At 39.9% G+C, this 13,184-nt stretch overlaps 1 pseudogene; it reads left to right on the forward strand.

Moving 5' to 3' along the window:
- The first annotated feature begins 901 nt into the window (after positions 1 to 901).
- LOC129659726 (uncharacterized) lies at positions 902 to 999 on the forward strand (annotated as a pseudogene).
- The last annotated feature ends 12,185 nt before the right edge of the window (positions 1,000 to 13,184 follow it).

A 13,184-nucleotide genomic window follows, 5' to 3' on the forward strand; every position in this document is an offset into this window, starting at 1 on the left:
GAGAGTCCAGGGTTTATAACTAAACCCTCCATTTATAGGCAGTTGAGTTTTGACAAATGTACCAAAAAAATTAAATGGGGGAAAGAATAATCTTTTCAATAAATGATACTGGGGCAACCGAATATCTGCATGCAAAAAGAAAAATAAAGTTGGACCTATATCTCACATCATATACAAAAATTAAGTAAAAGTGCATCACAGACCTAAATGTAAGAGCTGAAAATATGGCACTCTTAGAAGAAAACATGGGCATAGATCTGTTACCTGAATTTGGCAGTGGTTTTTTAAAATATAAAAACAAAAGTATAAGAAACAAAAGAAAAAATTGACTAATTGGACTTTATCAAAACTAACACTTTTGTACTGCAAGGAACATAATCAAGAAAGTGGAAGGACAGCCCACTGAATAGGAGAAAATATTGCAAATCAGATATCTAATAAGGGACTTGCATCTAGAGTATATAAAGGACTCTCAGAACTCAAAAATAAAAAGACAAACAAATTAAAAAATCAGAAAGGATCTGAACAGACATGTCTCCAAAAAAGGTATACAAATGGTAAATCAAAACCATAATGGGATATCACTTCATATGCTGCTGCTAAGTCGCTTCACTCGTGTCCGACTCTATGTGACCCCATAGACAGCAGCCCACCAGGTTCCCCCGTCCCTGGGATTCTCCAGGCAAGAACACTGGAGTGGGTTGCCATTTCCTTTTTCAATGCCTGAAAGTGAAAAAATAAAGTGAAGTCGCTCAGTTGTGTCCGACTCCTACCAACCCCATGGACTGCAGCCCACCAGGCCCTTCCGTCCATGGGATTTTCCAGGCAAGAGTACTGGAGTGGGGTGCCATTGCCTTCTCCGATCATTTCATATATGTATAATAAAAAGATGTGTAAGTTCTTGCTTGGGTGGCATGTATACTAAAATTGGAATGTTACAGAGATTAGCATTAACCCTGTGCAAGGATGATACGAACTCATGAAGAACAAGCACTGGAGAGGAAGTGGAGAAATTAGAACCCTCATACACTGCTATTCAGTTCAGTTCAGTCACTCAGTCGTGTCCAACTCTTTGCAACCCCAAGAATCACAGCATGCCAGGCCTCCCTGTCCATCACCAACTCCTAGAGTTAACTCAGACTCACATTCATCGAGTCAGTGATGCCATCCAGCCATCTCATCCTCTGTCATCCCCTTCTCCTCCTGCCCCCAATCCCTCCCAGCATCAGGGTCTTTTCCAATGAGTCAACTCTTCACATGAGGTAGCCAAAGTATTGGAGTTTCAGCCTCAGCATCACTCCTTCCAATGAACACCCAGGACTGATCGAATTTAGGATGGACTGGTAGGATCTCCTTGCAGTCCAAGGGACTCTCAATAGTCTTCTCCAACACCACAGTTTAAAAGCATCAATTCTTCAGCGCTCAGCCTTCTTCACAGTCCAACTCTCACATCCATACATGACCACAGGAAAAACCATAGCCTTGACTAGACGAACCTTTGTTGGCAAAGTAATGTCTCTGCTTTTGAATATGCTATCTAGGTTGGTCATAACTTTTCTTCCAAGGAGTAAGCGTCTTTTAATTTCATGGCTGCAGTCACTACCTGCAGTGATTTTGGAGCCCAGAAAAATAAAGTCTGACACTGTTTCCCCATCTATTTCCCATGAAGTGAAGGGACCAGATGCCATGATCTTCGTTTTCTGAATGTTGAGCTTTAAGCCAACTTTTTCACTCTCCTCTTTCACTTTCATCAAGAGGCTTTTTAGTTCCTCTTCACTTTCTGCCATAAGGGTGGTGTCATCTGCATATCTGAGGTTATTGATATTTCTCCCAGCAATCTTGATTCCAGCTTGTGCTTCTTCCAGCCCAGCCTTTCTCATGGTGTACTCTGCATATAAGTTAAATAAGCAGTGTGACAACATACAGGCTTGACGTACTCCTTTTCCTATTTGGAACCAGTCTGTTGTTCCATGTCCAGTTCTAACTGTTGCTTGCTGACCTGCATATAGGTTTCTCAAGAGGCAGGTCAGGTGGTCTGGTATTCCCATCTCTTTCAGAATTTTCCACAGTTTATTGTGATCCACACAGTCAAAGGCTTTGGCTTAGTCAATAACGCAGAAATAGATGCTTTTCTGGAACTCTCTTGCTTTTTCGATAATCCAGCGGATATTGGCAATTTGGTCTCTGGTTCCTCTGCCTTTTCTCACTGCTATTAGGAATGTAAACTAGGACAGTTTGGAAAACAACCTGGAAACTCCTCAAAGGTAAACATACTGTCCCCCTGCCTGTGTGCATGCTCAGTCATGTCTGACTCTTTGTGACTCTATGGACTTAGCCTGCCAAGCTCCTCTCTCCTTGAAATTTCCCAGGCAAGCATACTAGAGTGGGTTACCATTTCCTACTCCAGGGGATCTTCCCAACCCAGGGATCAAACTTGCGTCTCTGGCATTGGCAGATGGGTTCTTTACCACTGTGTCACCTGGGAAGCCCTCAAGTCATTCTATGACCCAACAATTCCATCTCTACACCCAAGAAAACACATGTCCACCAAAATATGTTGTATGTGAAAGATTACAGCGGCATTCTTCATAATAGTCAAAGAGTAGAAATAATCCAAATACCCACCAACTGATGGATGGATAATAATAAGTGGTATAGTCATACAAGGAAATATTATTTGGCAATAAAAAGGAATGAAATATTGGCACATGCTACAACATAGATGAAGCTTGAAACACTAAATGAAAAAAGCCATTCACAAGAGGCCACATATTGTTTGAGTGATATGAAATGTCCAGAACAGGCAAATCCATAGGGACAGAAGTGTATCAGTTGTTATCTAGGGCTGGGAGTGTTTGGGAAGTGACCCCTAAAGAGAACAGAGTTTCTTTTGGAGTGATGAAAATGTTCTAAAATTTATTGTGATGATATTCTCACAATTCTGAGAATATGCTAAAAACCATTGAATTGTACGGTTGAAGTGAATGGTGTGCCATATGATATTTATATTTTAATAAAATTGCTACCAAAAAGGTCAATAATGTATTAACCAAAGACTGAACTCACTGAGGGATTTCCCAGGTGGCACTAGTGGTAAAGAACCCGCCTGCCAGTGCAGGAGACTTTAGAGATACGGATTCAGTCTCTGGGTCAGGAAGATCCCTTGGAGGGGGAAATGGCAACCCACTCCAGTATTCTTGCCTGGGAAATCCCATGGACAGAGGGGCCTGGCGGGCTACGGTTCATAGGGTCGCACAGAGTCAGACACTTCTGAAGCAACTTTGCACACACAGACACATACTCAGTGAAGACGAAACTAATGAATTGGAAGACAGACCTGAGAAAATCACTCTGAATGCAACACAGAAACATCAAGAAATAGAGAACTTGAATGGGATACATGTTTGAGAATCTCTGTCAGATGTCTAGCGGAGAGCCAAAAAAGAGAGAATAGCACTGAAACATGTATATTATCATATGTGAAATAGATCACCAGTCCAGGTTTGATGCATGAGACAGGGTGCTCAGGGCTGGTGCACTGGGATGACCCTGAGGGATGGGATGGGGAGGGTAGGGGGAGGGGGGTTCAGAATGGGGGACACATGTGCACCCGTGGCTGATTCATGTCAATGTATGGCAAAACCAATGCAATATTGTAAAGTAATTAGCCTCCAAGTAAAATAAATTAGTTTTTTTTTTTTAAAAGAAAAGCAAAAAAAAAGAATAAAGGAAATGAAGATATTTTTAAAAATTGATCATGGCTAAGTAGTTTTCATGATTTAAGATAGATCAGAAGTCCAAGTCGGAAGGATTTTATGAAAAAGGAGCTGTTGCATAGTCATTTTTAGAGAAAACTTTAAATCCAATTGAGAGAAAAATCATATTGCTTATAAAGGAATGGTATTTAGCCTGACAAAACAATTCTGTTCAGTAGCAATGGGTGCCACAAAACGAAGAAACATCTTTAAGGTGCAGAGGAAAAGAAAAATCAACTTTTACCTAAAACTGTAACTGTTGGGTTGGTCAATAAAAAAATCTCAGGCATCCTAAAAAGTAATTGTTACTACTCATTGCTCTCTGCTTTTGAACTTCTGATTGACATAATTCAGCAGGAAGGAAATCAAGCCTGGAAGAAAGCTATGGAGTCAAGAAGCAACGCTAAACAACAGAATTCTAAATGTGCTGATCAAGTAAGAATATCACTGAACCCCATCCAACCATCTTATATTTCATATCAAGGTATCAAGCAATATGATTAAACTTGGTATTGAACAGATTTGGGGTCTTAAGCTATTTTGAGAATCTTTTTATCTGGCATGAAAAGATTGAATTTTTACAGATGGAACCGTGATTTAAAATGTTGCTCAGGTAGAGGTGTATGTGTGTGTGTTTCAGGGAGAGGCATTAGTTTGTTAACAAGTCTCCCCTGTCTCCAGGGAATCTGTGGTCGGCAAAAGACCAAATTATTGAAGTGCAGGCGTCTGAGCTGTCCCCACGGTTCTTTACCCCATCTCTCCATCCTCCATGTCTTACACTTCACTCTTCTCACTCCCATTTCCCTTCTCTGTTCCTATTGGAGTGACCCCTTCATCGATTGCTGGACACTGGGTGAGAAGCAAAAAAGCTGTTCAGTATATCCACATCGTGGGACCCTTTTGGCAATTAGTTACATCTAATCTAAAGTCACTGATGACTATTAAACTGGAAGTTTTGCGTCTTTTAAAAACCATGGCATGTTCAATATACAGTTTAAATATGAGATGACCTGACCACTGTTGGCCAGGCCTTGGAGAAGCAAGTCTCCTGTGACTTACACAATGTACCTGGCTCAAAGTCTTAGGAAATGCATGGATCATTGTTCTTCTGGTATGAAGTAGCTGCTGCTAGGTGCCTCTTCAGACCATTTGTCAATCCCCTTTCAGGAAAACCCGCTCTCCCAGGGTTCTACCAGGGTATCACTGGATGGTAACTTTTGGTAGAGTGAAGTATTATTCCTGTCTCAGTGAGCTGATGCATTGCCTCAAGCTTCGTCCTCTTCTTCGGGTCGTCTTGTTTACTTTTCCCTTTTATCTTGTGAGGGACTGCTGCTTTCACAGCACACCTCATTCTGAGCACTGACGTCAACGAGCTGATGGCTTCCATGCAGTTGGCAGAGCTCAGCTCATAGTTCTCTCTCTCATCCGCTCAAACAATCACAAACAGAAAGTCAAGCAGACCCTTTTCCGCACTTGTGCTATATTTATTCTTAGCACTCTGCTGAGACTTGGCAACAGTCAATGGAGCCAGGAGATACTTTGGATTAGGTCAACAGTCATCCTCTGAGATTTTCATCTATCTTGTTTGTTATGATGCAGTGGTCCCCGTTCCAGCATTCCATCCAAATCGCAAATGGCTTAGATAAATCCATCTTGATAAATGACATGGAGAGATGAATCACTGGTATTTATTTGCTTTGAAATTCATGTTTAAATCAATCATTATTAATTAAATGATATTGATGTGTGTCTACCAACACTATTTTCTTAGTTAAGAAAACATGGATGGAAACTCTTAAAGAATTCCAGTTTCTCTAAACTATCCTAATGCTGCTGCTGCTCTTTAGTTGCTGAGTTGTGTCCAGCTCTTTGCGACCCTATGGACTGTAGACTTCCAGGCTCCTCTGACATGAGATTTCCCAGGGAAGAATACAGGAGTGGGTTACTATTTCTTTCTCCAGGGATCTTCCTGACCCAGGGATCGATCGTGCATCTCCTGCTTGGCGGGTGGATTCTTTACCACTGAGCCAGCTGGGAGGCCCTAAACTATCCAGAAGTGTGTAAATATGTCGCTGCTTAGAAAGGCCGTTGTCACTGCTGTTATAATTTCAGTTATTCTGAAGAAGGTGTTAATAATCTTGCAAATATGTATTAAGTTTAGTAGCTTTCTGTTTAAAGGAAGAGAATAGAGAAATGTGTATATACTCTGTAGAATGAAGCTAGGCTGTTGTTATTAAAGTTCCTGTGTAGATTTCTACAAATACAAAGATTTCATGCTTTGTATTTTGACCTTCATAAATTTCTTCTCTTTAGAAATATAGATTTTCCATATCAGATATCCAGTTCTACTGCCTTTGCAATATGCTTCTCGTTTCATCATCACATCACCCACCTCACCGAATTGTGTAACACTTCACAATTTTCAACCTCTGGTGTCTACTTTGATCTTCACAACAGTCTTGTGAGATAGGGCCACCAGATATTGTATGACTTTTCATTTTACCTTAGGTGTGAATTGTTTTTCTTCTTATAATTAGTGTAGTTATAGTAAAATTACTTATGCTGTCAGAATTGTTCAATGTCCAGTAAAAACCAGAAGAAATGTTACGATGTTGGGAAAACAGAGGCATTTCTGACTTAGGAGTCAGAGCCTCCTGCATGTACAGTGGAATAAACCTGGAAGCAAAATAATGGGAAAAGGATGGTATCTAGTAAATGCCAAAAAAAACCCACAAAACAACAAAACAAAACCACAAACCTGGAGCTACACATAAAACACTGCCATATTTGGCTTCTCAGTCTCTTCATGTTTTTCGCGCATGCCTCTCAGGCCACATGTTGATCTCTGCACTACATTTCCTTTCTTTTCCCCCTGCCCCTCCCTCTCCCCAGAAATTGTGTGCCTTATTTGTAAAAAGCTTTCCCTGCATTACAGTTTTAAGATATAGGATGTGGAGGAGTCTGAGTACTGTATAAGTCAGGGCAAGTAACTGCTGGCGGCTCTAACAGTCAAACTTTAAAATCTCATTTACTTAACACAACGAAGAATTACTTCCTACTCTTGTCGCAGTCAAGTGCAGGACAGGCAGGTTTTCTTTAGTGGGATCTCGGAGGTCCAGGCTGCTTTCATACTGTAACACGGGAGGGCAGAGACTCACACATGCTCATAACCGCCTTGGACGCAGAGAAGAGCATCATTTACATTCACATTTCCATTGGTCAAAACTGATCATGAGGTCTCAAGTCAAGTACAATGTTGAGAAATGTAGAGGAACATATTGAGTATCTGGTGATCACTAACTGTATCTCCTGGGCTTCCTTGGTGGCTCAGCTGGTAAAGAATCCGCTTGCAGTGCAAGAGACCTGGGTTTGATACCTGGGTTGGGAAGATGCCCTGGAGAAGAGAACAGCTACCCACTCCAGTATTCTGGACTGAAGAATTCCACAGACTGTATAGTCCATGGGGTCACAGAGTTGGGCATGACTGAGTGATTTTCACTTTCAACGATATTTCCTGGGCTTTCCTGAATTTTCATTGGAAGGACTGATGCTGGAAGCTGAAGTTCCAATGCTTTGGCCACCTGATGAAAAGAGCTTACTCCTTGGAAAAGACCTATTGTTGGGAAAGATTGAGGGCAGGAGAAGGGGGCGATAGAGGATGAAATGGTTAGACGATATGACCGACTCAATGGACATGAGTTTGAATAAACTCTGGGAGATAGTAAAGGATGGAGAAGCCTGGCATGCTGCAGTCCATGGGGTCACAAAGAGCTGGACACGACTGAACAACTGAACTATGAATGTACAGAGTAATTTCGACTCATAGAAAATTAGACTGAAAAAGATTTTACAGAACATCTAGTTTAATCTATTTCCTTATAGCATCAGAGGTTAAAGAGGTTGAATGATTTGGCCAAATTTGCACTAAGTGGCAGAGGAAGGCGTGATCATAAGTAGTGCTTACTAAGCTCTCATTATGTGCCAGGCACTATGTTAACACATCTATGTGCCTTATCTCCTTGAAGCCTCACATTGACCCATAAGACAGATGCTGTTCTTATCTTCATTTTAAGGATGACAAATTAAAGCTCAGAGAAGACAGGCAAGCAACTCAGGTCATGCAGTTAATAAATGGCAGAAGGCAAATTCAAACCCAGACTGCCTATCATGAAAATGTCAACATGTATCACTTGATGGCCACTATTTTTGTTCTGATTTCCAAAGCCTTTTTCTGATCATACCAACAGACTACGTGGGGATTAAATATGGACATCTTCATGAAAAAATTATGCTACAGAAAATTTAAGACCTAAACTGTCCCAGTGTCTCTACTTGTCTAGAAGATGGGTTGAAGTTATTTGTGAGAGCAGAGAGAAAGCAATGCCATAAACATAGGCAAATAACACTAGATTATCATGGTGAAACTTGCTTCTAGCTTTGGGCATGGTTTTTCCATAAAGCACATGAGTATTTTCTGTCGTGAAAAATAGCCAGTATGTAGGAAATATTAACTTACACCTGCAGGGTAGATGAATGGAGAAAGCAGATGTTGCAACATCTGTTTAAGAACCAAATACTAAATTAGATATCATGGTCATTTCTTGTGGTTTTTGTTCTTCTACATGATAGCAATGCTGGAAGTTTTAGTCATAATTGTTCACATCTACTTATTTGATCAGGTAGTAGGCATCAAAGCCTAGATTTTATTTTGGAAAAGTTAGCTAGTTTACCATCCATGCAACATTTATTTCTATTTAAAAAAAAAAGGTCAAAAATAGATGTATAAAATGATTTCTCATTAAGATTAAATTATGATGTGTTTTGCACAGTACCTGGAATATAGTAAGCACTCAACAGATGGAATCCCTTGCTATTCTTCTTCTCACTATTATTATTATTACTGTTATTGCTATTACACATCTTACCCTGTAAATCACTACAGAACCAGTTTTTCCTTTCTTTCAACGTTGATTTTATTTTTAAAAATATTTATTTACTTATATTTATTTGGCTGTGCTGGGCCTTAGTTGTGGTACATGGGGTCTAGTTCCTTGACCAGGGGTCAAACCTGGGTCACAGGTCAAACCTGTGCTGCCTGAACTGGGAGCCCAGAGTCTTAGCCACTGGACCACCAAGGAAGTCTCACAACCTTGATGTTTTTGCAAAACTCTGTATACCAGTAGGGAATGAAACTTCACTGGGGAGATGGGGCAGTTATGACAGAATTACCTATGACAGAATCCTGTTTACTTGCTGACATGATTGATTGTCTGACTGACTTCACCATATTGCCAGGCTGTTTTAGACCCAGAGTGCAGTTGGATGCCACCAGTTGGTCCAACAGGAAGGCATGAACCTACAAAGTTTCTAAAACATATGGACAAAGGCCACATAAAACATGAGGTAATTAACTGAGTATCATTCCAAATAAGTGTTTCAAAAGAAAAATAAATTTCTGTTATCTGGTCTTGATGAAGTCTCCTGGGGAAGGAAGCATGCGGTCCAGAAACAATTAGTCTAGTTGCCATTAGAAGAATTGGTGGGAGTCCCAGCTCTTGTTACTGATTTGTTAAGTCCCTTACTTAAGAGCTGTCTGTTTTTAATATTTATTTTCTACTGTGAAATGGGGTAGTTATTTTTGAGAGTCTAATAAGATATATAAAGCTTAAAAATTTCCCTATTCATATAAAACCCCATCATAATATGAGAAGCCTAAAAATCCAGTTGTGTAAAATAGAAAGTCATGTATTTCATGAGAAATAAAATGCAGGAAGTTCCAGGGTCCAAGTGTGTCATCCCCACTGCCCAAGGCCCACTGAAGTTTGGGATTTTGAAGTTTCCTGTTTAACCGGCCCGTTTGGGCCAAGAGAATTGAACCCTGGCCCATTCAGGATTCAGAAGACTGTTTTCCTTTCCCCAAATAGTTTGAGATTGTTTACTCTTTCTGCTTCTGATGTCACTTTTTCCCCCCTTCCCACCGAAATAAACTTTAGCTTTTCCTGATTGAGACAGGGCAATCTTGTCATATCCAGAGTCATTTTATCAGGGGATTTTCACTGTAGGTCTTTAGAGTTATAGAGGTGATGTAAGTTACCCATGGTCAGTGTGTAATGCAATAGAGAGAAGTTTGTTCTCCTATTCGTTAATAGGGAAAGCACTGCTGTTTACTTGAGATAATAAATTGATACACTGTAATTCATGCTCTGTGTGAACTGAGAGGAGGAATTGGCATTTTTACTGAAGGGATGGTATGGCTGAGGGAGGGGTGGACCGTGGAGAAAACACAAAAAAGAGAAAGCAAGAAAAGAGAGCAGGGAGAAAGGGACTGGAAGAATACTGTGCTCAGAGCTCCTGGTAATCCCTTGATGTTCAATGTATGTAAAATATCCAGATATATACTTGAGGTCATGGGTATTCCTGTGGAGATCTGGGAAGGGGTTGAATTCTGAATGTGGGTTTCTGTTAAATTGATATGGGAAGAACACAGATGAACACGGGCATTTAGGACCCCTTCTGACATCCAAGCTGTTTGTGAAAGGTCCCAATGCTACTTAATAAGATAATTACTCATGGCCAAGTCATTAAAAATGTACACTAGAATCTTGGTGAAACGGTCTCAATTTAACATCAGCTTGTGAGTCTGGATCCATATATAGTCTGTAGAAAGCTTAATTTATGTCTTCTGTTTGATCTAATTCCAGGATATGGTTAAGTTTTAAGACTTACAGCTAAAAATACCACTTTCCCTTAAATCCTTTCAGATTGGAAACGAAGCCAGAATTCACAACTGGTCCCTTCACTGCAGATCAATAAGCAGGGCTCTGTTGAGTAGCATATTCAAACCTTTAGAATTCTTTGCACAAAATTGAAACTGCAGAGAAGGTCATTTTTTTGGAAATAAATCCATCCCATGGCCATTGCATATAAATTTTCCACTCTGTTCTGAAGCCATAAAGAAAATTATCTTCAGCTATTCATCTACATGTAGTCGATATATAGGAGGAAAATCTCACTTTAATAGCATATAAAATATTTATTATCTATGTTATTAAAACATTACCCAAGACTAGTGGTTCCTGCTTTGCGCAAATAGCCCCTGAAAAATATCACACATTCTCACTGGTAATAGTGACTTCCCAAGACAGGATACTCCCTTAGGAGTTGGGGCAGGAAGGGGAAGAAATGTTTCCATTTTCAAGAACTGGGTGAAAAGCAGGTCAGAATTTCAGGGCTTTGTGTGCAGTTATGAAGCCTCATTTTGAGAATCTGACCATTGTAAGTTGAACTGTGTCCTCCTAAATTAATCTGTGAAAGTCTTGACCTTCCTGTTATTTCAGAATGTGATCTTATTTGAAGATACAGTCTTTAAAGAGATAATCAAGCTAAAGGAGGCCTTTAGGGTGAAACCTAATCCATTATGTATATGTGTGTGGATGTGTGCATGTGCTCAGTCACTCAGTCCTGTCTGACCCTTTGCGACCACGTAGACTGTAGCCCAGCAGGCTCCTCTGTCCATGGCAAGAATACTGGAGTGGATTGCCATTCCCTTCTCCAGGGGATCTTCCCATCCCAGAGACTGAACCTGCATCTCTTGAATTTCCTGCATTGGCAGGTAGGTTCTTTACTAGCTGAGCCACCAGGGAAGCCCCAATCCAATACAACTGGTATCCTTATAAAAAGGAAAAATTAAAGAACAAATTCCAAGTCTTGATTGTCCTGAGGCATCTCAGATCTTTTTTTTTTTTTTTTTTAAAGGCATAATGTGGACAGGACATGGATTAACAGCCAGAATTTTCAGGAGGACAGGGACAATTCTGGTAAACTTAATATCAGGTTCTATCAAAACCATCTCATATAATCCATAAAACAAGTACCAAGTATAAAAAAAAAGTCAACATACTATATAGGAATACATGTTAAGCCAGATCTAAAATAAAATTAAAAGAGCAAGTTCTGTTTACTTTTAATTGTCAGAGACAAAACCAAGTGCAAATATTTCAAACATAGATTACTTTTAACACAAATTAAGCCAATTCCTGCCTTGCAGGTGGATTCTTTACCAACTGAGCTGTCAGGGAAGCCTAAATTAATCCACATGACAATATTTTATGTCAGGCAATGAAGAGGTGTAAAGGACAATTTGTCATACCGTGTGTTTAAATCCTTTCTGGGCTTCTTGAGGGAGAAACTATAAAAGAAAAATAACAAAGTAAATATCAAATTATTTTATGTATGAACCTTATTGTTGTTTCAATAGCCAAGGTATAGTTTGCTTAGCATGCTTTTCTCCTCAAAAAACAAGGGTGTGTATAGGAATGCAAGGGATTTCTGTGTGTTGATTTTATATCCTGCAACTTTACTATAGTCATTGATTAGTTCTAGTAATTTTCTGGTGGAGTCTTTAGGGTTTTCTATGTAGAGGATCATGTCATCTGCAAACAGTGAGAGCTTTACTTCTTCTTTTCCAATTTGGATTCCTTTTATTTCTTTTTCTGTTCTGATTGCTGTGGCCAAAACTTCCAAAACTATGTTGAATAGTAATGGTGAAAGTGGGCACCCTTGTCTTGTTCCTGACTTTAGAGGAAATGCTTTCAATTTTTCACCATTGAGGATAATGTTTGCTGTGGGTTTGTCATATATAGCTTTTATTATGTTGAGGTATGTTCCTTCTATTCCTGCTTTCTGGAGAGTTTTTATCATAAATGGATGTTGAATTTTGTCAAAGGCTTTCTCTGCATCTATTGAGATAATCATATGGTTTTTATTGTTCAATTTGTTAATGTGGTGCATGCCTTATGATCCAGCAATCCCACTGCTGGGCATACACACTGAGAAAACCAGAAGGGAAAGAGACACGAGTACCCCAATGTTCATCGCAGCACTGTTTATAATAGCCAGGACATGGAAGCAACCTAGATGTCCATCAGCAGATGAATGGATAAGAAAGCTGTGGTACATATACACAATGGAGTATTATTCAGCCATTAAAAAGAATACATTTGAATCAGTTCTAATGAGGTGGATGAAACTGGAGCCTATTATACAGAGTGAAGTAAGCCAGAAAGAAAAACACCAATACAGTATACTAACGCATATATATGGAATTTAGAAAGATGGTAACAATAACCCTGTGTACGAGACAGCAAAAGAGACACTGATGTATAGAACAGTCTTATGGACTCTGCGGGAGAGGGAGAGGGTGGGAAGATTTGGGAGAATGGCATTGAAACATGTAAAATATCATGTATGAAATGAGTTGCCAGTCCAGGTTCGATGCACGATACTGGATGCTTGGGGCTGGTGCACTGGGACGACCCAGAGGGATGGAATGGGGAGGGAGGAGGGAAGAGGGTTCAGGATGGGGAACACATGTATACCTGTGGTGGATTCATTTTGATATTTGGCAAATCTAATACAGTTATGTAAAGT

The sequence above is a fragment of the Bubalus kerabau genome, chromosome 8, assembly GCF_029407905.1.
Source record: "Bubalus kerabau isolate K-KA32 ecotype Philippines breed swamp buffalo chromosome 8, PCC_UOA_SB_1v2, whole genome shotgun sequence".
Taxonomy (NCBI): domain Eukaryota; kingdom Metazoa; phylum Chordata; class Mammalia; order Artiodactyla; family Bovidae; genus Bubalus; species Bubalus kerabau.